At 37.2% G+C, this 26,387-nt stretch overlaps 1 long non-coding RNA gene across 1 annotated transcript; it reads right to left on the bottom strand.

Annotated features, from left to right (window-relative positions):
• Positions 1 to 1,559: 1,559 nt before the first annotated feature.
• On the bottom strand, positions 1,560 to 25,956 carry LOC119696125. Its single transcript, XR_005255496.1, has 3 exons — positions 25,877 to 25,956; positions 7,486 to 7,523; positions 1,560 to 1,665 (listed from the first exon to the last, which is right to left on the bottom strand). It is a non-coding gene; the product is annotated as an uncharacterized LOC119696125 (long non-coding RNA).
• Between the last annotated feature and the right edge of the window lie 431 nt (positions 25,957 to 26,387).

The raw sequence follows: 26,387 nt of genomic DNA on the forward strand, positions 1-26,387 counted from the left end.
CCACCATGGTTCAGTTATTCCTAAGGTATAATTGCTTTCTGACAAGTTGCAGAGCTCCAGTTCCTTGTATCTGCTCCCCAGGCTGTGTGCATCAGTACACATATACTTGAGATGGCTGGTCTTCTGATTTTCATCCTGGGAGGCACCTAAGGAGCATTTCTCACAGCTCCAGTTAGCCTGCGTTACTCGCAGTTGGTCGTAATGGTGTGAGCAATGCCACTTGGGACCATGCTCCCTTCTGTACTATGGAAGTGCTTCATCTTAGGTCATTTAACTTCCTACAGCTTTTAACATATGAAGTTAAGCAATTATTTCTCACAGTTTTCAGGCTTTACTTGCAAATTTTTAAACCTGGTGTTTTCCCTTAAACTTTACAGTAAGGTGCAAATCTGTCTGTGCATTCATAGTAATATCCATTAGTTAATGGTGAACAAACTTGATTTTGAATAGAAGACTGTCAAACTTGCAAACATTTCAATCCTGTACCATAAAAATGATCTAGTGTATAACAATTCCAAAGTTTAATCTATGCTATATATAAGCTCTACTTGAGTGAAAAAAGTCTGATTATGAAGATGACCACATTAACATTTATTAGATGGCTTGTTGTAGAAAGTCCAAGCAAATTAATAGTTCAAAGTTTCAAATAACCTCCCCCTCTATTTATTGAGATAGAGGAGTTGAAGGCAAATTTATAGCTTCAAAATCAAAAGAAATTAAACAAATTGACTTTTTTTCTGAAGAGAGGCCATTGCATTTAAGAAAAGGAAGAAGACAGTTACCAAGCAACTATGTTCAGCCTACATACATTGTCTATTCATAATCCCTAGCACAGTACAGGAAATGACAGGCTGTCGCTACAGAAGAGAGAAATGCTGAATTATGCCATTTCTTTCCTGTGCTACCTCCTACAGGAGAGAAAGCAATTATATCCTACATACATTGATTAGGTCAAATAACTAAATAACTGCACTAAGGTTAAAATATTTGGATGTCTCAGGGCAGTCACATAATAGTGAATGCAGAGTGCAGAGTGAATGCTTCCAAAAATACAGCAAATTACCTCTAGAGTATTATTACCAGATAGGTTGGACAAAAATCTCTTGCATAGCTGTCTGGGTAAAGACAAGACTCAGTTCCCCCAGAGGTTCAAAGGTAGAATTAGCAGTTTAGCCCATCAGTGTTTTAGTTTACAAGTCATTGTCCTGATCCTACAATTATAGATGGTGGGCAGATTGTTGTGACAGCATGAAACACTGTTAACTTCATTGAAGCTCTGCATGCATGCAACCTTCAGCACACACACAGTAAAACAGAGGACCAGGACCTATGATGACCTTTTCTAGCTTTTAATAAATGAAAATATAGCACTTTCCTGAATACCTGACAGAATTGAAGCCTAAATGAAGTCAGTAAGAATTCCACCATTAACTTCTATAACAATTTCTTAAATTTCTTCATAATCTTTATGCATAAAAGAACCATGAGAATAAGGGACATTACCTTTCAAAATCAAGTTGGAAAAAATAAAAAAGAAAAATCCTGAAAGCTGGTGTTGCTGCAATTTTATCAGTGTAGCTGGGATAAAAAGAACGGATTCCTCTGCTGCAATGATGACATGTTCTCAGGCAGCATGTTTCTCACTGTCAGCAGCAAACAGACATTCTGAAACAGAATTTTAAATTTTGTAAAAACATTTCATTTTGTTATATTGTATTTCTCCTCTCTTTTCCCAAATAGATTCTTCTTGTCTAGACCAAAAATAAATAAGAAATACAAAAATAGCTTATTAGTTAGTAGTTGAAGGAAAAGAAGTCACACACCCTCTTCTGTATTAGAGAAAACCCACAAAAATCCCATGATTAAATAATTAGCAAGATAATGAAATAAGATCACTTTATCTTTAGAGCATGGACTTCATTCTTGGTTTTCATTCTCTTTTTCCTCCACTGACTGTAGGAAAAAATCTTTTAGCGCTTATTTACTTCAATACCCATATGGGTCATTTACTTTAGAGTCGGACTTGAAGATAATCATCAAGTGATTTTTTTGATTCTTATTACTGCATTCATGAAAGTTTGTCTAGACAGAAAACAAATCTTACCCCTCTTCAACAATAGGAACAGAGGTATTTACCATCTTTTGTACTGCAATCTACAGATCCCACACAGAATTAAGATTAGGCAAACATCACTGTTCAAGGGGTTAGAGAAAGGCCAGCAGTATGGGACCTGTTTAGAGGAGGAACAGAACATTTGCTCCTACAGAAAATACTGTTGCACAGAAAATCTTTTTTATTTCCAGGTGGAAATAATAGCTGTTTTCCAGGACTCCACAAAATGCTGATCAGCTTCTTAGGTCAGGCATAGGGAAAAGGCATCTTCTTGGACCCACACTTTGTTCCAAATAATATAACCTGAAAGCAACTAAAATCTACTTGGCATGAATGTTGGGAATATTAAATAAATCTTCCAAGGCTGACAGATCAAACTAGGAGGATTTGGGGAGAGAGGAAGTTCAACTGTATAAGGGACCATTACTTTTTGTGGGGCTTCTGAATTAATTGCTAATAGCAAATTATTTCATTTTACCTATTTACTAGTGATAATGTTTTTCTCAAACTAGCAGAATTCATCATTTACACATACAGTGACATTTACAACATGCTTCATTTAACATACTAAAAATATAAAAGTAGTCTACAGAAGATTAATCCCTAAATGTAGATCTGATAAATACCTGGTTTAATTGCAAGTTTTTCACTGAATCATCATAAATCATGAAAGTGAACAACTACAGTAGTTTTAATCACCCTTGTCATCAAAACCAGATATGTCTCAAATTTTTGCTTGAGCCATTGAGAAATCACAGAAAGTGAATGACAACAAATGAATGACACTGTGCTTTTTCTTGCAAAGAATAGGGCTAGATCCTAGGGAGGGAAGAATACAAAGGAAAGGCGATGGAAACAACAGAGGCTGCATGTTCAAAGAATGCAAATAAATGATAAAGGAGAGTCAGTAACTGTTCAGCAGAAGACTAGAAATGGATTAACACGATAAAGAAACCACCAGTTCCTCATGCACAAAAAAATCTTATCCACTTTTTTTGTACAATTTTTAGATCAAGTCCACTTCAGAAATTTTAAAAGAAAATAAACCTATTTTAAAATCTTTCATGTAGTGCAAAACTGTTTTCATTCTTTCATTTAAGTGGCACTGCTTCATGGTCAGCTCCTTAATTTAGGCATTAAATAGACATGATATGTGTATTACACAAAATGGAACACAGTCCATGCCCTGGAATGCCTCATCAGCACAATTCATGTTCAGTTTCATTAACTGATTGTACAGATAATCCTGGCTACTCTGAAGAAGCCAAAATGATGCTCCTCATCAGAGATACTTAAAACAGAGAGAGTATGACAAGTGTTGCCTTTAACCTAGACATTTGCAATTTTTTGCTAGTTAGGGTTATGACTAGGAGTATTCAAGAAGAATGTTCTCAGTTAGGTCAGATAAAATATAAAAAGTTCCATTATGATAAACACATGTCTACGGTGTTTGTTGTTCTTCTATCACCCATAAGTTGTCAATTCAACTATAACAGAAAGACGTTCTCTTAAGTATCAAAATATCTTTAAAACTGGTCTGAGTTCTTTTAGAAACAAACTGCATAAAATAAAATGTCTTAGATTTACAGAGTGAGGCAGATATGTATCCCCAACAGAAAACATCTGGGTAACAGCTGTTGCTATGAAATGACCTGCAGAATAACTTTTTTCACTATTTCTTTAAATAGTGGAAAAATTCAGAAGGTGTACAAAGAGCTTTAGGGGAAAAAAAAGGCCAGAGCAAGAGCAAACAGCAGGAAATGTCTTCATTATCTGTTTTCATTATTATTTTTTAAGTTATCACAGATTTACTGGTGCTGAGAAAGTATTTTTTTCTAATTAGAGATGAGGTAGCAGAGTGCATCAATAGCAGCTGTTGCAGTCAGTCTTATGTTGTCAGCCCATTTGTAGGGAAAAAATGCATTACTAGAGTTTAACATTTAGCTTGTCTTACCACTGTGGATCTACAGCTGAAGACAAATTGAGCATTAAGCCCTTTCAGAGTATTAGGTCTCCAACTTAGAGTTTATTTCACTTGACTTGCAGGGAATCCATTTTATCAATAGACTCCTGAAGGCTAATAGTCCCAGATGGAGCTTGGGATTTCTCCAACATAATGCAGACTAGAAGATTCATAGAATCAATTTGTCCCTCATTCTCTTTCTCCAGCTTGTCTTGCAAATCTTGGAACCCTGAAGAAGTAGAATTCAAAAGTGGACTGTATGACTAGATTAATCTAAGAATGAGGGACCTCACACATGAGGAGAAAGGAATAGATTGTATGCTTAAACCCTTATAGCTTCACAGATTCTGTATAAATAATAAGCACAAATAAACAATGTTTTAATATGGCAGCTAAATTTTTTTTTTTAGTATCATGGCAATGCTTTAAAAGAGTGAAGGGCAATCTAACGATTAGATGTGCTACAAAAATCTACATACATCTTTTAGTACTGCAAATGGTGTCCTAGTATAAAACCCAATAGAACAGCGAACTCTCCAAAATCTGAAAGAAGTTGACTATCTTCAATACCTGAGGAAAACCCTCATAGAAAGTTAAGTAAAATAGAGTGGCAGTTACATTTAGCAAATCCTATTTTCTGAGTGAAAATGCTGAATCTCTCACAATCATGCAAACTAAGGGAGTGAAGACTTTTTTTTTTTACAAGACTGTTACCAACAAACATTTCCTGATTTCTTCTCTAATATGAACTCGTTTTGTTCCACTTCATAGGGAAGTGGATAAATAATCAGGTCTGGGATCTGCTTCTTGTCTAAAAACGCTGAAGGTGGCCTTCGGTTCCTTCCCCATCCAAGCCAGACTCCAGCCAAGTTTAATATACCATTAGAAGTAGAAGCATGAAACTAGGCCCAGACAAGATCTTCCAGAGTGATACAAGACTTTTTCAAATAACTTGCAGGACTAGAAAGTAAAGAAGGGATTCATAGGAAGACAAAAGCATTCATTACAAGTGGTCAGTATACACTTTCTCTACTAGAGTCACATTAATCATTTAATAAGAAACTCTGATTATCAGCTGTGCCTCTTCCCTTCTAATGGTTTATTAATGTCACACAATTAAAATCTAGAATGCAACATAATACATAGGGACAAGGCTGCAAAGGACCTCTTTGGAAGGAATACACTCCTTTGTTCACAGAAATTAGGTGTAAGGTCTGCCATCTTTTAAAGTACAAAACATTTTTCCAGCCAGTTTAATCATTGGATATTATTCATTTGCTCAATAGCACGAAAAAGAATACTACTTTCAAAACAATGAATAATAAAATATGGAACTATGTAAAAAAACCTTGAAATACCCAGTTTGTTGGATGGACTAGGAATAATGCAAAAGTAGACCACACCAAATGTGCAAAACATGCATTCCTGAGTGATGCTTATCTACACGTAGAGTTTTGCAGTCTTAATCCATGTTGGGGCAATAGTCAGGCACACATCACTTGTCAGGTTCCTGCTGCTTCATTCCCTTGTGCTGAAAGGAGGCCTACATGCAAGGGCTGGCTGGAAACAGAACTGGACCATTTACTATCTTGTGAGCAGAAAATTGGGACCTCTGCCATTACATGGAAACAGAAGATTCAGTCACTGGTCACAATGCCAGAATGACAGGGACAGAACACAGTGTCATCTTTAAATGCGCAATTTAAGAACATTTCTCTCCAAAGAATACTACAAAAATGATAAATGTTGAAGGAATCCAACTGGTTTTTATGAAATCTAACCTTCCTCTGGATGTTTAATGAACATATAATAACTCGAATAGCATGATGGAGAAGAGTAGTATATCATTACTGCTTTACCTTAAAATCTCCATTATCGACATGGGCTAAATTAATAGCTTATTTGCTATGGCATTTCATAGTTCTCAATACATATGAACATTTCTGAAATGAGAGGGGGTAGGAGGGAGTCTTGTAACTTTTGTGACAAGCTAGTTCAAATTCTTTTGTGGTGGAACTTCATTTATGTCATAGGAAGGATAAATTTGGTTTGCTGCACTCTTTCCTTTGAGTGAATTGTATCACTCGGAATTTTGAAATGCATCTTCCCAGTTTGTGTCTCCCTGAAGGCCTGAGCCTCAGCCTGAATCAGGTTAGTTTGTTTTACCTCTATAGACTATATAAACACACTTAAAACCAACACAAGTAACTTGGCAACTAAACAAACAACACCTTTGCTTGGTAGAAAGAAAAGCAAAATACAATCCGTGATACTGCTTGTAAAAATCTAGGCATTGTGCAGAGGGATATGTCACAGGCAGAAGAAATACTTACTACTAGGAGGCCTGAAAAACTTTACAACATTTTATAGGCCATATTGGGGTTTGTTTTGCTAGTAGATTTGCCAACAGATTCTGGTGTGGGGTTGTTTTGGTTTGTTGTTTTTTTTTTTCTGCAGGATTGCAACCATTTAGCAGCTTTGCCCAAATTTTCATTGTGATCCAGAAAAATTAAATCCTAAACATAATATTTTTTTTTATTATTGAACTTAGATAAGGAACAGCTGTGAGGGAGAAAGGCAGCCCAAATTCTACTCAGACTCAATATGTAATGGTCAAAAAATGTCAGGAGAAGAAATCTAGACAAAAAAAAAATGTGGACCTGTTAAAATAGAGTATGTCATGTAATGTAATTTTCTTCTCTGCTAGAGGAATCTTATGTCATTTTTCAGTACAAGGAGGATAGTTATAATACATTTTCTAACCCAAAAAGAAAGAATATATGTGATGGTCTTTTTCATGTTACTCTGCAAGGCAGTCAGAATTTCCCCAAGGGAAAAAAAAGAATTTAACTTTGCAGTAGTTATTTTTGTTCTTGTCAGTAAGATAGTGTATTAATCAAATTTCCATGGAAAACACTATTATTCTGAATATTTCAAATTTTGAGTCTGTGTAAACCAGTTTTTATTTTAGCCATACCCTGACTAATGAAGTCAATCCAACATGAGTGAAAAATGGCTCATAAAAATTCAGAAAACAGCAAAAAAGCAAAAGAAGAGCCCGGTTTTTAAATTCTGGACACACCAAAGAATTATCAATCCAAACACCAAATTTTGGGCCTGATTCTACCAAAGCTACACTATGAACATAAAGTATTTCCGAAAATTAATTTATATTAACAGATATTACCAGTCTAATACTAGTGCACCTTGACAGAACACAAAAAGAAGAATACTGGGAATTGGAGAAGAGACGTCTGTACCGTGAAAGAGAGACATGTTTTAAAAGGACAGAAGCAGAATCAGATAGCAGCAGAGAACTGGATGACAATAGCAAAGACTTTCACAATACACACTGGTTTTGCCATAGGTGCATCATTACATGGATGGTTTTGGACAATGTATTTTTTACCTTTTTTATACAGGAGGTCTTGGGGCAGAATAAGGTCTCTGAAAGACAGTTTCAAAACCATTAGCTGAACAGGTGATGACACTTTTTAAATAAGAGACAGTTTTTACACACCCGTTTATATACTTCACAAGCCGCAACAAATGATTTGGTAAAATTGTGGTAAAAGCCTATTCAAAACATGTGTACTAAACAACCTAAAAGAACAAAATAAGGTGCTAGACATACATGCAGGGCTCATACTAGTCATAAACAAAACTTCAAGTTGACAAGTTAAGAAGAGGCAGTAAAATTATCATAGTTGATCAGAGCCCTAAAAAATATTTAATATTGCTATGACCATTGAGAGATCAATCACCAACTGCCAATAGGGGAAAGACAGGAAGGAAAATTATCCTTTCCAGTAGCCTAAATATCACTTTTGAATCTTTCTTTCTCTTGCGGCTTGACTCTCCAGAACTCCCACTTTGATCTGCAGCCCAGCTCTCACCTTTTTCTTTCATTAAATGTACCAGAAACTGTTGAATCCTAATTTAGTTTCAATCTTCCACCATTTTCATGGCAAAACTGTATTACAGGTACAACACCAAAAAGTTTTGAGTGGGCATTTCTAAACCTAAACTACAGTGGAAAAATACAGACTTGAAAAAACTCTTCAGGATAGAGTCAAAAATAATCAGTAAGATTTCATATATTTAAATTAAATCTTGTATTTAAATTAAAGCATGACATAAGAATTTGTTCAAGTTCTTTCTAAAGTTAGTGATACAAATAATTTGCATTATGATAATTTTTGAAAATTTCCTACTAGGACAAGTGATAACAAGGGAGGCAGAGGTTAGAGATAGACCACACAGAAATGTACTTTTACAGGTCCAGAACCTCTGTATGCTCTCCTTTCAATTTTTTTCATTAGTGCATTCAAATTCTCATCAGATGGAAGACTGGTCACACACAGCCATGTTAATATTCATTAGTTTACATGTCCCTTATATCAGAGAAAGAAAAAAACTGCATTACAGGACTGAGTTTCACACAGTCAAAATCAGTTTATGGATGGATTTCAAACACCAGTAATACCCCAAGAAGAGCTGAAAGCAGCAGGACCTTGAATACTGTTATTTCACCATACCATTTTATCTGTCATTTAAAGCAAAAAGAATCTCTTGGTGTACCTATTACTTTTTTTTTTTCCTTCTCACCTCTATCTCCACATCAGAAATGTCAGAGTTTCGGTAAGAAAAGAAATCTGTAGGAAGTACTTTCTATTACAGTTCAGGGCTTTTAAAAATCTCTTTCAGCTGCCTTTGTGGAAGTTGAAATGCTGACTAAGAGGTCCATAAAAGGTTCATGTATGTCAGTATTAAGAAGGAAAAACTAAACCAGTATACTATTATCCTGCCCAGAATTTGGATGAACACCTCTTCCAGGTATTACTGGCTATATTTTTTCAATTCTTGCCCATCACTTTTGTATTTTAACAGATCTTGTAACTATAAATGAAGAATTCCTTGTTAATCTTCTCTAGTATCAGCTGCAAACATAGTCTTCCACCCCAAGTATGGAACAAGACTTCAAACAAAGAAAAATGTTGAACTTGAATGCCTATGAAATTAACAATCAGTTCATTATCTTAACATCCATAAATATTAAATAATTTCTACTAGCACAAAGTTCTCCTCCAATATACTAAATGAAGAAGCAAAAAATTTAAAAGTTGTTAAAATGCATATATGGCTGTAGTTTTATTGGCAAAATTGACATGCCTGTAATTTTTAATATATAGCCTTTGAAACAGTCACATTTGAAACTGTCATTTGATTTTCACACTGCCATGTGACATTATTCACCTCTCTAAATCTGATTTTGATGTTTCCCTCAAGTTTTCCCTTGATAACTGAAGAGCTGACTCATGGCACTTCTATCTCCACCTTTTCATTCTGGGCCATCAAGCAGAAAACTTCACCAAAAAGGAAAAGAAGAATATATACAGCTCCTTCTCTCTGAGAAGAATTTATGATTTGCTGCATTAGAATAAATTACATTCTAGGTAAAAAAACCCCAACATTTCACAGATTTCCAGAAACATAAAATCAGCAGATTATTAAAATAGAAGTTTCAGGAGCAAAAAAAAGATGGAGGATTACCTCACACAAAATTATGGGGAACACATTTATGAAGAAGATTCTTCCAGCCTCCATTATGTTTCAAACTGTATATATATGTGTGTGTGAATGTACATGCACACATGCAAGATTAATTCCTGAACAACAAATGGCAGGGAAAGAAAACAGCTTTTGTTCCCTGAAGCTGGCTCCTGCTGCTGCAATCAGCACAGGCTTTCATAACACACATAAGCATACACACACTGCTGGAGAAAACCTTTTAGCACTCTGGTCCCTTCTTTAGATTTTCAACCAAAAATGAGTGAGAACTGAGGAAGGGGATAGAGACAAAAAGAAAGGAAAGACTGGAGGCCTAAATTAATGTTTTATTTGCAATTTTTCCCAAATCATGTTTCTCCAAGTCAGAAATAGTGGTGATTCATTACAAATAGAAACAAAACTGCTGCTTCTTACACATTTTATGGATCTGACCTCAGGTATTAGTCCACTAGAGAAATAAAGACTACCCTGAATACTTAAGTAGTAACTATTTTGAGATTTCATATTTTAAGGGAAATCTTTTCTTACTGTAACTCTGGCTTAATTTCTCTTATGGCTGTTCCCACAAGGTTGGAGAACATGAAGCAGCATTTTACAGTCTGGATGTCAAAAGTGTATGGCTGGAAAGCTCATGTCCCTTAGTACCACACTATAGTCCAGCTGTTAATAGCAGATTCATAGTGCTTGCTGTAACTGGATTCAACTTGGAATGGCACAGCACTTCCTCAGGCAGATCACAATGTAAGGAAGTATTGGGTGTCCTGATAGTAGAGACAGAAAGAGTAAGGATCACACAGTCACCTTTCAGCCAGGTGCTCAGAATACAAACAGGAAGGCTGACTACCTTGTTCAGTATTTATGCAGCAAAATGTAATTGTATATGAGTATGCAGGAATTTCTTGACAACAACTGTTCTATATCTCCTGTATTTACTGATATTAAATGGCTCTATGTGGTTATTTGCAAAAGCTGAAAAATGTCCTTTTGGGTCTTGTAAATACCCTCTGCTGAAGCAATCTATGCCAAGGATGCACAAGAATTTTGGGTCAGTCAAAATGACATGGTTTTGCCACTGGTCAGGCTCACTTCAGCTTCCTGTACAGTCAGCTGTTGGGATCCCCCTGCCGCCTCAGAAATACAGATGGATTCTGCTCCTACATAGCTTCATGGCATCAGGGTACGTTGCGCCATCAGATCCACATAGTCCGATAGATCAAATTGCCACTTTCCTCCACCTGGCTGGAGGCAGGGATCCTCTAGTTCTGCTTCAAGTACTTGTTACTCGTATCTTGTAAATATGAATTGGAGGTCCTTTCAAGAGGATCAGAAGTAACATTAGCCCTTCTATTCTGTCTGAGAACTTGCCCACTGGACACTGGATCAGCTTGTATCCTTGAAGAATTTCCTGTGGTGGTTGTTTTTCCCCCCAGCTCAATTACCTGTGCTGCTGGGGTACAGATGGGTTCTCCATCCCACTTCATCATATCCCCTTCATGGCCACACAGGTAAAACCACAGTGTGCACCTTATCTATTGATCAGGGGAGAACTTGATCCTTATAGCACTCTGGTCTGTACTAGCAGGGCATAAGACATTTCCTCTCTGGTTTGTTCAAGCCTTTCAACTCTCTCTGTAGTCTCGGACAGTCTCAACAGTGATCTGGATGGTACAGAACAACAACCTATACATGTCTACAGAGCTCCAAGTTCTGCCCCCTCATGGCTAATGTGAACAATTAGAAAAAAATTACCCCAGTCCTGGTCAAAAAACAGGAAAATCTAACAAAAAAAAAAATTTTTACTTTCCTAGTAGACTGAGACCATGCTCATATGGTTTATGGAAGTACTTTCAGCTGATATTTTGGTCCATGACTGTCATAGGTTGACTCTGGACCAATGCCAGCCACCCACAAGAGTCGCTCGCTCACCCTCCCCTGCCACAGCTGGGCAGACAAGAACAAAAAAAAATTAACTAAAGGCTCACATGTTGAGATAAGGACCAGGAGAAAACATTTCAAGGGCAAAACAGGTTCCACTTAAGGCTGCAAAGTTAATTTATTACTAACTGAATCAGGGGAGGATAATGAGAAGTAAAATAAGCCCTCAAAACACCTTTTCCCCCCGCCCCTCCCTCCTTCCCTCTGACAGCACAGGAAGACAGGGCGTGAGGATTTTAGTCAGTCTATCACTCAAGGTTTTCTTCTGCTGCTCAGGGAGAGGAGTCCCTCCCCTGTGGGGCTGTGGGGTCCCTCCCACAGGACACAGATCTCTGTGAACTTCTCCAGAGTGGGTCCACTCTCATGAGCGGCAGTCCTCCTAAACTACTGCAACCTGAGTCCCTCCCACGGGCGGACAGTCCTCCCAAAACTGCTGGGGCATGGTCACTCTTCCATGGGGTGCAGTGCTCCAAGGACAGGCTGCTCCAGCCTGGAAGCAGGGCCCCTCTCTCCATGAAGTCTCCCACTGGACCACAGCCTCCTCCAGGCTCCAGCATGGGCACCTCCCCCACAGGCTGCAGGTGGATCTCTGCATCCCTGAGGATCCCCAAGGGCTGCAGGGGCACAGCTGCCTCACCATGGTCTGCACCATGGCCTGCAGAGGAATCTCAGCTCTGGCACCTGGAGCACCTCCTCCCCTCTATCTCCACTGACCTTGAAGTCTCCATGTTGTTTCCCACACACATTCTCACCTCATGCTCTTCTCTGACTAGAAGCAAAATCTATGTGACTTTATTTTGATTTTCTTCTTAAATATATGATCACAGAGGCGTTATCAGCCTCTCTCATTGGGTCAGCCTTGGCCAGCAGCATGTCCATCCTCAGAGCCATCAGGGATTGGTTCTGCCAGATGTGGTGGAAGCTTACGGCAGCTTTTCACAGGAGCCATCCTTGTGGACCCCCCACTACCAAAAACCAGCCCATGCAAAACCAATACAATTACTATGTTTAATTCCCTATTAATTATTCATTCAATTCTCTATTCACAGCTATCTGAATGATATTTTCTAATACATAAACTATTATGTCCCTTGGCATTCATTAAGTACTACCTCAGAGCCAATAAATGAACAGAACAGAGTCCAAATGTCCACTGTATAACATACATTTGTTTTCTTTCTAGATCTTTTCTGTTTCACCCAAAAACACACCAAGTATCGCTGGTTTCAAATTGCTATCCAATTTTCAATTAAACAAATTTGTTATACAAAATAGGAAGAACAGGCCAAATAATTACTATGTCTATTTCACAGTCAAATAATGCTGCAAAACAAATGCCTTGCAATCAAAGCTTACATTTTAAAGGAGATTGTCTAAATATTTTTATAAAATAAGATTTTCTTTTTTGTAATAGAATAAAGAATTGAATACCATCAATGGAAATTTATTTCTTCAGCAAATTTCTGTCTTCTCTCCATGCATATACACTGCATGTTTCTGTATGGTTCCTCAGGAATAATAGATTGCTGGCAGATATTCAATTTTTTTTAGAAATCATTTATTTAGGGAAAAAAAGAAGACATAAACACAATATTTTCGATTATGCTTGTTTTTATAAAAAGAGAAACACCTATGGCAACTCACAAAACATTATTTTCAGAAGCTCCTTTCTGTTCTGTAATAGCCAATACTCCTCAAAAAGGACTACAGCATTAATTCCAGGCATTCCTAGCTGCCTTATAAGATACCCATTCCATTTCCATGAATCCCAGCAGAATAAGGCAGGAAAAGAACACCCAGGGAGTTCTCTTGACCAGTATTTTGCTATTCATCATCAGAGGTCTCCCTTGAAATTTGCTGCAATTATTTTTCCATCAAAACACCAACATTTTCTCTTGAATTTGAGAAAAAATTATGGCTGCTTGTAACAACATTGCATGGATTTAGTGTCCAGCAGATTGAGGAAAAAGCAGCCTGCAGGAAAGACCAAAGACCTCAAGCCATACTTTGCATGTATTGGACCTACTCGTATGGCTGAGACTGTAAAGCTTGAGGCTATTAACTGCAGAACATATTGGTATCATTACAGCAAAACATCTAAAGATTTGAATTGTATGTGAACAGCCTATTGAAATCAAACCTAACTTGTTCATTTCAAGTCAAATACAGGAATGAGCTGGGGCTAAAGTGCTAATCAGATCAACCTTCCTTGAAACTCATTTTTTCAGTATGCATCATTTGAACAGATTTATCTTACATAGCTAAATAAAGAGCTTCTTCAAAGCTCTCCACAGTACACATGGAAAAATACTGGAAATCTTCTGCAGCTCTAAACTGCTGTGATCAGTTTGCTCAGATGACATTAATTTTTGAGGTACTTCATTCCTCTATACTGAAAACACATTGAAAACCACATAGGGCTGCAACTTTAATCTAGCATCCTTTATTACTGTATTTTGTGTTTAACTTGAATCTGTCAATAAGCTTATGATCTTACACCAGATTTATTACCTCCCTTGTAAAACTCAATGGAGTTAGAGTAGACCAATACAGGTTTGATCTGGCAGAAAAATATCAAGCTTTCAATCTACAGAGACAACCTTTTAGATCATGAACTCCATTATCTCTGAAGTCAACATGAAAGACTCTTATTTTTTGTCTTCTCTTCACGGCATGTGGATTAGGTTGGTGATCAAGAACAGTAAAGAATTAATACAGGAGTTTTTTTTTCAGATACAGTTTTATGAAAATCTACTCCTCCAGGGTGGGGTTTGTTTGGATGGGAGAGCTGAGGGTGCTTTTATATTTTTTTGACTGGGCAAGTGAAACACTTGCTAATTTTTCAGAGAAATTATCATAATTCTAAAGGAAAGACAAGCATATGTTTTGCCTAGACTGGTAAATTTTTGTGTCAGTTTTGCAAGGCACTTGAACATCTTTCTCTTTCTTTCTCTCTCTCTTTCATACACACACACACACACACACACGTGCGCACACACACAATTACAGTATCATATGTAACTGCGAACAAAGACCACAGGGAACAGAGTTTAATGGACTGTGATTACTGTTCTGGAACAGATTGAGTCTTTTTATAGCCTATGAGAAGATGATGTGAACTGAATTCAAACAAAGAACTGATAATGGATTTTACTGAAAGCTACACAGTTAAAAAGGACACTCTCATAAATTCACAGCCAGAGAAGGTACCTCAAAAAAAAAAAAAAAGGGATTTTAAAAACTAAGAGGTAAATTACATGTAAAACAACAGATTAAAACATTTTATCTCTAGATAGTACTTTACTTTCAAGAAAGGAAAATCAATAATTATATTTACTTTTATTTTAAATATTTTCATTAGTAAATTGTGTTATGTTTGGCTATTTTGCACTAATACAGTAGTTCATGTTGTTCAGCAGTTCTGTTCATGTTTCTAACATAATCCTCTGTTATTACCAAATCAAATCAACTGTACTTTAACGATTGTCTTAAAATTAAAGCATATTTTATCTCAGCCATTCTGTCTCCCTATACTTCTTATTCCAAATCACCTACCCAGACATTTTTTTCTTCTCACAAGATGAGGGGTGATGGGTTTTTTCACCTATTTGTAATGATTCTTCTTGACTTGTTCACAGCATGGGGGAGGGAAGCACCTCATCCCTGCATAAATACCTGCCTTTGTGTCACTTCTGATGTGCTATCCTAGGTGTCTGTTTTTCTTTAATCTGATATCTCTCCAAGCAGTGGAGGCTGCCTGTTTCTGAGTAAACAGTTTATGAATTTTAGACAGTAGATGAGAAAATAAATTTAAAAGATATTAACTATAGTGCTATCTGCTTCAAATTCTACCTTTTACACAAGAAGGAAATACTGTCTGTAAATCAGAATATGCCTTATTAAAATTATTACTAAAACAATGCATAGATATTGCTGTGTTGTTACTAGTAAAACTGATCAGTTAACTAATAAAAATCACCAAACATCCCACTTTCTGGTTTCTGAGACACATTTTCAAATGACATTTTAATAATGTCTGTCTTAAGAACTGATTCAGTTTTAAAACTGGGCCCCAAATCTTGCCCAAATAGATGAATCTTCATGGTCTTTTTTCACTGTACTAAAAAGGATTAGTTCTGCACATGAACAATCATTTCCATACTTCTAAGTACAATGTACAAATATTTTAAAATTGAAATACTGTCAAGTTTGTAATAAGAAAGCTCAAGCTGAAGTTTTTCTAATAGGTAATTTTCTTCTAACTTTGAATCCTCCCACCAGACACCCACATTGTCCTCATCTTTTTGTACTGCCTGTGCTACAGACATCTCCACTAGAAAAGACTGAAACAATTACCTAATGGTGCAGAACTAGCATGACAGCACTTGCTGCTGTGCACCCCATTTCAATGAGAATGTGTCTTGTATGACTCAGAATGAATCAGACTGAGGAAAGAGAACTGCAGTTCCAGAAATAATAAAGAGCAGCATACAATTTGGAAGAAAGCCTATGCTACTTAATCATTACTGCCCCACAATTAATTGCATTTCACATTATATATTGCATGCCTAAATAGGACAAACTTGTGGATGTATGACTGGGTTTATAATGAGTTGCCCAAATATTAATCAAAGCCCTTTGTTGAAGAAATCAAGCCCTAATCCCTCATAAACAGATACTGATATAACAAAAGACACCAAGACATTAAGAAGTTCACTGACATACCATGATTCTGTCCCCACAAGCCAGAGCAGCGCTGTGAAAGCACCTGTGAAAGAGGTGCAAATCACTTAGGAGGCCCAAAATGCCTTCTTCTAACTATCCAATACCTCAGCATGATGAATTGTGGACTCAAGATCGTGCAAAGTGGAGAATGCTTATTCATACAGTACTTTCACACAGTCAGACTCAAAGCTAACAGAATGCTGAATGTTTTTAGAGGGCCAACTGAGCTGTCTACCCAAGTCCTCAAAGGGAACAGGGAGATTGCTAGTTATTTAACAAAGCCCAGCTGCCAGGTCTTCACAGGAAAGTGACACACATGTTATGAGACACCTAATAACTTCCATCCTTAGCCATGTGTGTGTAGTCGGGGTACAGCATAGATGAGCATCGGCAGACCCGTACCTCTGCCAGTGAATCTGACCTCACATGAATCTTCTCTGTGGAAGTGCACAACTTACAGACAGTGTTACACCAGAACTTGCCTCTAACCAGTAATCAGAGCTGTGTAACTTTCAACATGTTCCCCAAACTGGGTCAGATTCATTTTCTAGAATGGTGATGTTAAATCCCATGTAAGATACACACTCAGAAGGTATGCCTTAGTCTAGTCAAAGCTTCTACTGAGTCCTCCAGCTGAGTGCTGCTCTCTCACTCTTCATCACATACTGGTCAGAGCCCCACTACCACCTCTTGGGCACCAGATTTGTGACAGCTTTTTCAATACAGAAAGTCATACTCTCTTTCTTCATAAAAACAAAAGGAAACAAACCATATATTGAGGGAACAAACCCTAAAATACAACCAGCATAGAGTACTCTCAGTAGAAAAGAAAATTAAAATCTCTTCTAAAGAATATAAACAACAATAAAATTACTGCACTTCCATATCATGCTTCCTTTTTTTTCCACTCCCTTATCCTCCATTATTTACTTTCTGGTAAATAGGTTTGGTTTGCCTAGATTTTTCCTTCATATATTGATGCTTGTACGATCAATGGCTTTTCAGTCTGCTTCCTCCTACATTTATGTAGAAGCCTTCCATTATTTGCATAATGTCTCTTGTTTTCATGTATTTTTAGACAAATAGATTTTTAGATCAAATTTTAGCAATCCACTGTGAAGAGCAATTATCCTTAGTAAAGTCACCAAGTCCAGTTCCTTCCCTTTTAGGAAGAAGTCCAATATTTAAAATCACTGCACGCAATCAAAAATCCTTGAGGTGTTCTGTACTGCACCATTTTATGGTCAACTGCATTTGTTTAAAAGACCTTAAAGTACTGCAGAACTCCTTAACTTTTCAAAAGAGGATTGTGTTTCCTGACGTAGTGTCTCAGGGGTGTCACAGCCGCAGAGATTTCCTCAAAAACATTTATTTGTCTTTTCAGTTCATTACCTTTGGCCATTAACAACGTGACTACTTTTAAATCCCTAGGGCTATAATTGCAGGAAGGGCTTCCTAACGGGATTTCAGCTTTCTCTACAGGATAAAAGGAAGCCAGGAACATGCTTCTTTGCCAATTTTACACCAATATTTATTTAATTTTAGCAATTTAAACATCAGCACTTTTTTACCTTCAAAGGTGGAAATACTGAATATACAGGATAAATTATCTCAGCAGTCAGCAACTGCTTTTCTTTTATACTGTCTTTAGCAACTTTCTTTTCTATCAGAGAGGACTGCCTACTGGTTTTGGTTTCCTATCTAGCTACTATTCTGTTCTTCCTTACAAGATAAGACAAAAGAGCTCTGGGACCATCTCGGATCGATTGATAATGTCTCAGAGGCCCCACTCAGAGGGCCCATTCAGAGGCTGTATTACTAACCTCCAAGACATTTTCTCCCTATGGAAAACAAAAGAAAGAGGATATTGGAAGGAACTGTAGTTAGTATACAGCTATGTTAACTTCATTTGTTCTTTTTCTTGTCTTTCGCCTTTCTGTCAGGCAATCTTTGGAATATCCAAGAACCAGCTTTAGAGAGTGGTTTGGGAAGTGCAGATATGTTTTGGCCTTTCCTTGCAGACCTCGAATGAGAGCACCCCGCAGCCTGCATCACATTAGCCTGCTTCCAGGGAGGCTCTCAGAAGCTCACTTAGGGAGAGAATTAGCAGCAGGGAGGAAATGCAGGCCTGGACCAGCAGTGCATTAATCCATTGGACTGTCTGAACACACAGATCCCCTTGGGCATTCAAAACTGAACTAGTATTTGTAGTCTCATTCCTGCATTCCCTCTGAGCATGGCTTTGAGGACAATGCTGAAATTGTTCTGAGAAAAGAGGCTAGACACACACACACAGAGAAAAAAAAGTTCTTTACTGGTACATTTTTCATTTTAAATGAACCAATAAATTTAAATCTAAGTGATCCTTGTTATTATTATATTTATTATAAGAATTTTTGATCCTTATACCCTGTCAAATCAACACTTCTGTGTGACCAGGCCATGAATTTCACAATAACTAATACCAAGAGAAAACAAGTTGGTATTTATTCTGTGCTAAATAAAAGAGAGGTTTCATGACTGAAGGGGACTATTATCATCAGATCTGTTGCTTAAGGCAGTTCACTGAACTTCCTCAGTGAACTTCACCCGCTGAGTTGAGTAGAGAACTTCTGTTTGAATCTTAGAAAGATATGCAAGTAACCAGGGAAGATGGAAATATTATCTACCATGCAGATAGGCATAAAAAAAAAAAAAAAAGAGCTGGACAGATGCAAAACTTAAAAACTACTTTCAGGGAATACAGGGGTGGCTCCTGTGAGAAGCTGCCAGAAGCCTCTCCCATGTTCAACAGAGCCAGTACCAGCTGGCTCCAGAATAGAGCCAAAGGTAGGCCAATCAGAGATAATAACCTGTGATAACACATTTAAAAAGGAAATAAGTTATTGTGCAGATGTAATTGCAGCCAAAGAAGAGTGGACTGGGAATATGTGAGAGGAACAACTGTGCACACACCCAGGTCAGTGGAGAAGGATGGGGACAAGATGATCCAAGCAGCAGACTCAGGATTCCCCTGCAGCCCGTGGTGCAGACCATGGTGAAGCAGCTGTGCCCCTGCAGCCCTTGGAGATCCATGATGGAGTAGAGATACAACTGCAGCCCTGGGAGGAATCCCTCATCAGAACATGTGGATGTCTGAGAGGAGGCTGTGAATCTGTGGGAAGCCTATGCTGGAGCTGGCTCCTGGCAGGGACTTGTGAATTCATGAAAGAGGAGCCCACGCTGTAGCAGGTTTCCTGGTAGGACTTGTGACCCATAGGTTTTTCTATGTTGGAGCAGGCTGCACCTGAAAGACTGCATCCCATGGAAATGGACTCATGCTGGAGCAGTTCATGGAGAACTGCTGCCCATGGGATGGACTCTCACTGGAAAACTTAGTGGAGAACTGTCTCCCGTGGGAGCAACCCCACACTGGAGCATGGGAAGGACTCCTCTCCCTGACCAGAGGCATAAACAACATGTGATGAACTGACTCTAACCCCTATTGCCTGTCTTCCTGTGCCACTGGGGGGAAGGAGGTAGAGCTGGGAAGGGAGGCATGGGGTGGGGGGAAAAGGTGTTTTTAAGATTTGTTTTAGTTCTTATTATCCTGATATGATTTTGATTAGCAATACATTAATTTAATATCCCCAATTCAAGTCTGTTTTGCCCTTAACCATATTCAGTGAATGATCTATCCCAGTCCTTATCTTAACACATGAACCTTTGTGATATTTTGTCTCCCCTCAAAAGGGAATGATTGAGAAGCTCTGGTGAGTGCCTGACATCCAGCCATGGTCAACACACCACAAATATTGAGGAGTATTCCCATACTCTGGGGTACAGATATTTCAGATTTCTGCAAAAATATTGTCATCCACATCTTAATTCCATGTGTCATTACATCAGACTATAACTGCTTGTTCATTTAAAAAATTTGGTTTATTTAACAGATTAAGTACAGTTTATATTGAGAGAAACACTGTGCCATTATCTACAATAATGGGAAAAATATTTATTTGTACTTTAGTAAGTAGACCAACAGTAAGAGTGTTAAAATTTGAAGAACTACACTTGGAAAAATAAATATTAAGCATGGACTAAAGATACTGTCACTAAGTAGAGTCAATTCCAAAGTGCAGTGAAGTTAATGACTGAAGAATGTGTTTGAAAATGCACATACTTAAAATTATGAAAAAGTATAATTCAGAAAGCCACAGTTCATAAAAGATTTTTAACATCATCTTTATAAGCCTGTGAGACACTGGTCTGTTAATGGTTAATGACTCAATCAATGTTCAATCTCTCAAGTGCAGAGGGCATGCATACCCATCATCAGAGGCTCACTGTGAAAAATCCCGTCTGGACAAGCACCTCACATGCAGCCTGATAGTATTCACCCCTGCTGATGGGCTATAATTAATACAACTTCTCTGATGTCAGAGGCAGATGTAATGTCTTAGGAGGTGTTATAAACCATCAAAGGCTTCCAAGTGTCCTGTGATCCAAAGTATTACATCACCCAGTGTAAAATACCCTGAGCTAGGGAAAGTACCTGGGCATACCCACCTGAACATAAGCAAATATACACTCAGTGGATTCTTTGTTTCATGGGGTTCCCCCACCCTTGACAGATCAAGACTGGAACCGTCACCATTGAGAAGACCATAAGAAGAGGGCCAACAGGATCCACGAAGTGGGATTACTGAATCTGCCTATTTGAATCTGCCTTTTTCTTCCCAAACCCTCAGCCTTCTCCTGTTTTTTCCTATCTCTAGCTCTCTCCCTCACACTTACTGTTAAATAAAAATCCATATTGACCTTGGCATATGGGTTTCATTTGCACGTTAATTCAGGCAGAGACATTCCTCTACTAATTTTAATAACTGGATCTTAAAAAAGTCTTGAGAAGAAAATCTTATTTCACTGTTTGAACCAAAACTTCACATTCTCTACAACTGCCTTTCATGCAAAAGGTGCAGTCTAGAGCTATCAGCCCAGTGTTTCACTTAAGATTAAATTAAGGGATACTTAGAGAAATGTATACACTAATTGTTGTAAATTAGGAAATTTCAACCACTAAGGGGATGATTTGATAAATTTTTCATGCTGGGAGTAACATCAAATACAAATTGCCATGGTGCTCATTGAGATCTTGAAGACAAGAACCTTTCAGTATCTATTTGAGTCTTAAACCAGAAGTTTCCTTGGAAGGTGAAATGCAGTTTCCTTAAGGAAAAATTTGGGCCTAGAGGAAATTTTCCAGATACAGAAAAACTGTGAGAAACCACATATATTTCAACATATCTAAAATTTTCCATATACAAATATCAAGTGATTATAAGAACAGAGTCCCTTTCCTAAAAATAAAATGTTCCTGTTTTTCATTAACATGCAGTTATGAACTGTCCAAAATATGCTGTCAACCAAGGATAAAACATTCCTTCAAGGTGATGAAAAATCACAAGTCCCCCAAAAAAAATAGACTTACTTACTTTATTGTAGTGGTAATTATCAAATAAAGGCACTGTAACAGGAAGCCATGTAAATTCCATTTCCTAATTTCATTATATGCTAAAATATGCTTAAAGTACTCAGGGTTATGCTTCCAAGCTTGTGCCCAAGGAAATGTTGCACTGTCTCCTGATCACAGCAGAAATGTTGACAGAGATTTAAAGCACCACAGTGCTAGGTATCTATTTATATTTGCTCTTAAGGCTTCTCTCAAATCCACTGTGAAAAAAAAACTTCAAACTTTAGATAATCAGATCTTGAAATACTTTCATCAAGTTAGGAATAAACTACTGAGCTTAACAGTATCACAGATTTGAAAAACCTCTAACTCAATTTCCATCATACATATACAGACCTCCAAAATTTTAGATAACTCCAGTTTTTCATCTAATATATTATACCTGCTGCTATATATTATACACCTGCTGCTGTTATATTTTAGCTGCTAGGTCAGAAGGTATCCCTTTAGCTGTGCTTTTCGGAATAGTGGAAAGTCCTTTCAGCTTGTCATGCTTGCAAGTGATTTCACTCATCAGTTTGAGAGGCAAATATGCAGTTTGTCGGCATGGTCATCTTATTTTGTAGTCTAAAACAACAACACATAAAATAGGAATATACTTCTCTCTGCTTCCTTGTGGACACAGACCACAATTCACCTTTATTGGAGCTGGAGCTTTTTGGTCTCTGGAGATGAGTATGTGCAAAATAGAGAACTGAAGAAGAATCTGGTCCTGTCATGGTCTCAAGGGCAAGAGGAAGCTAGTGCTGTGGAAATGTCTGCAAGTTATACCTTGAAAGAACATTTGGGAGTTATATGGATTGAACTCGAGTTCCATGCATCCTTTGCCTTCTATGCGTTTCCCCTTGTAAAGAACATTTAACTTGTTATCTGTATTTAAGCTTTACAGAGAGAAAGTACTACCATTATGGTTCATTCTCACATATATATAGTGGCTATAAAACTGTACTTTGTAAAGTAGCATGAAGCCTCGCCCTTTTGTGAGATTAGTTCAGGTTTTCCTGCTAAGAATCAGCCCTCATCTCAATATATATTTAAGGTTAAAGAACATAAAGAATATTCAAAATTTTCATACTGATATATTTTCCTTCTAATTTCCAGTACATGGTCACACGATGTATGACCAAGGGAAATTGTTTGTTATCCTTTTATTTCTTCCAAGTATTGTGATTTTTGGAATCTGCTGAAGATTATGTCTTAACAGCAACCAGAAATCCCCCTGAACACTAGAATATACTTGTCTGTGTAAACTCCTAAAATACTCCCTAAAAGATCTTTCTCCTGTTCCTCTTCCAAACAGGTCCTTGAACAAAATTTGGTAGGCAGATTGTTTCAGGAACTACTCTTAAAAGGCAGCTTGTACTCAATCATCTTTGGGAGGATAAGAGAGTTTGCTGAAGTCTGTGCACAGTATCACATGTGCCAGTTAGTCCAGTGCTTGGGAGAGGTTTTAATCTACTAGTTTAGAAATTATCTTAATTTAGCTATGGGGTTCTTATAATGAAGGTAGAGGTAGCAACTGACATTGTTCATTTGATGGCAAACATTATTTGGGCAGCTGTTGAAAACATTAATAACAAGCCAGATCCAGTGAAGATCCTGTGTGGCTCATGAGAAGTACTGTGTATTCTAAAATCCAACCTCTAGGAAAAAAAAAATTCCCTGCAGTGTCCAAGAAGGGAAGACACATAAGATTAGGCATGAACGTTATAATAATATTTAATAAACATTCAAATGTAATGGTACTATAGAGTAAACCCTATATCAGTGAACATAGCACATATCACAGAAGCACTGTCAGGAAAAAATAAAAATTAATTGCAAACAGTCACACTAGAGAAACAAGCTCAAGGAAGGAGCTGGAAAGATTAATGGGGAAATAAAGAAAAAAGTAGTAAGGACTCATGACAACTTTGTCTCTCTCCCTCCTCATATTTTGTATCATGTGAAAACCACCTGTAGCAATGATTAAGAAGTTTGCATCTACTCATGACATTGCAGGATATACTATATATTTTTTTAATTACCATTTATACAGTTTTTAAAATGGATGGATTTCACAGCACATTTTTCCCTCCTTCCTACTTTTTAATTTGCAGATGTTCCTGTTAGAAAACACACATTTTCTACCAAAAAATCTCTTCAGCAAAATGTCTTCACATAAGAAATGTGCATTTCTTTGGAAGCCCAAATAGCTGAAATACATTTTTCATTTACTGTTATAAGAAAATTATAAAATCTTCTTTTGACTAAAAATATTTCATTAAAAAAAAAGTTAAGACCAAAGCATCTTTTTTCATCATTCTTTTGTTAAAGTGTTAGACTGAAACAATTTAAAAGTACCCAGCAATTACATCAATGCAGAATAAAAAAGAATCCCAAGTCTGAGTCTTGTCATAGTCATAGTTATACATTGTCACAGCCAGATGCCTCACTGCAGGTATTCATATCAGCAGAGCTCTGGCTCACTGTCAGAGAAGCCAACAGGAACTAAGGAAATGACCAGGCTGAACTTGGGCTAGCTAACCTTACTTCTGATGATAAGCATCGGGATCCTTAAGAATCTTACTGGACAAGCTCTGAAAGCTACGATCCCTTCACACAAGACTTTATCTAGAGTGCTTATACTAGGTGACTGAAGGAAAGGGATGGGTTGTGGCTAGTAAACATTTCCAAATATTCAATGATACTAACTGACAAGCAAGTTCACATGTTCTGTTCAGCTCTACATACAATAAGCACTTGTAGCTCCTACTGCTTTTGAAAGAACCTGAGTACTGAGTAGGAAAACCAAGATGAAATCTACCCTCAGTGGAGATCCTTTCTATCAAACTCTTGTTTGTCTTATAGTCACCACATACAAATGAAAACATGCAAAATTAGCACCTGATTTGAAAACAGTGAGATTGCAACTCTCTACATTTCCATTTCTTATACTCTTAAACCCCAGGAACAGTACTGATGAATGATATTTAGCCACTTCATTATTTAATACTATTTGAATATCAAATGATGATTAAGACCAATCAGTTGTAGGAATACAAAGCTTACTCAAAACTTCCTCTTGACCAGGCCTGTATTTGTTCCACTGAATCCTTCCATGTGGGCACTATCACTTCTTTTTTTTTCATTTACTTCTCTCCGTTTTCAAAATGTGGTACAAGTTTGCTGGAAGAATTTGTTTTGAAATACTACATACATTTCCAAGAAAAGCCACCTTTCTCTAAATATATCCCAAAATTACATAGAGAAATACTATACCACAAATCTTCACAAAAACTTATGTGTGTTGGCATGCAAGATTATGTGAAATGAACTGGTAAACAGATAAATAATTACACAGGCTATCAAAGAAAATAAAAGCTAAAACATCTGAACATTATTCAGTACTACACTTTCAGGAGCTTACTCATAAGCTAATTTGGGAAGGGAGACAACACAAAGCAAACTACACAAACACTCAGAAGGTCTGTATTTTTGTGTACATTCTGAAATACAAGGAGACCTTGCAGTCCTATTCAGCTATGCAGACAGGGGAGGAGCATGACATGCTGTAAAAGTGCTAAGTCTGCAGCACAACATAACTGAAATACCCATGACCAAATTTGAAGAGTTCCTAATAATAAACATTGTATAATGGAAGCATAAGTGAGATCAGAAAAAAGGATAAATACAGTTGTCACCCCATATGAATTCTAAAATTAATGTAACTTCTAGGAAAAAAAATATAATTAGCCTAAAAAGTATAACCACCACATTAGTATTGTCTACTGGAAGAAACTGTATCAGAATATTCTGGAGATGGTCTGGCACTACAGAAGGCTTTCCTAAATATGAAATTATCTTCATAAGCACTGCTCTGTTAAGGTAAGATACCACCAGATATTAGTAAAAACAGAAAAATGTAGCTTTTGGAAGATTATTATAGCAATAAATCAACTACTCAATCAAACAAATTATAGCCCTGTATATATACGATTTTACAAAAATAGAATAGGTTAAAAAAGAATAGAAGAGTTAATGTCTCTCTAAAGACACTAATTAGGAATCCATTCACCTTGTAGGCTTCCCAGCCATGAGCAGTGTCAGTTATTTGCTTGGCTTCCCTAAGCTGTCCTTTCAAATTTACCATTTCTCATTCTGTTTAGCTGCTGGTCTCATTGAATGGTGGTCATGATCTGAATGTAGAAGGAGAAAATAAAAAGACAACAGATGAAAAAGTATGTTGGATCTGATTCCTTGTCAGGAATAGAGATTCTTTAACAAATAGGGATACTTGGTTGCACATACCAGTTTCAAAGCAAGGTTTCAAAGCACTTTGCAAACATATTACAAGGTCAAGGAGCAACCAGAGCTCGTTAATCATTTTCTCAGTGAGGAACATTAGATCCTTCCTTTTATCAATTATTAGAAGGATAGGCAGGAGTATCTCTGGAAATCATGATTTTCTGTATATAAAAAAATAAAACTATACCTATCTAAACAGACATAGTTGTGATGTAAATTGTAGAGTCTGTATCACTGAGGGGCTGACCTTAACCTCCATCTCTGATTAAATACAAAATAAC

The sequence above is a fragment of the Motacilla alba genome, chromosome Z (genome assembly GCF_015832195.1).
Source record: "Motacilla alba alba isolate MOTALB_02 chromosome Z, Motacilla_alba_V1.0_pri, whole genome shotgun sequence".
Classification (NCBI taxonomy): Eukaryota; Metazoa; Chordata; class Aves; order Passeriformes; family Motacillidae; genus Motacilla; species Motacilla alba.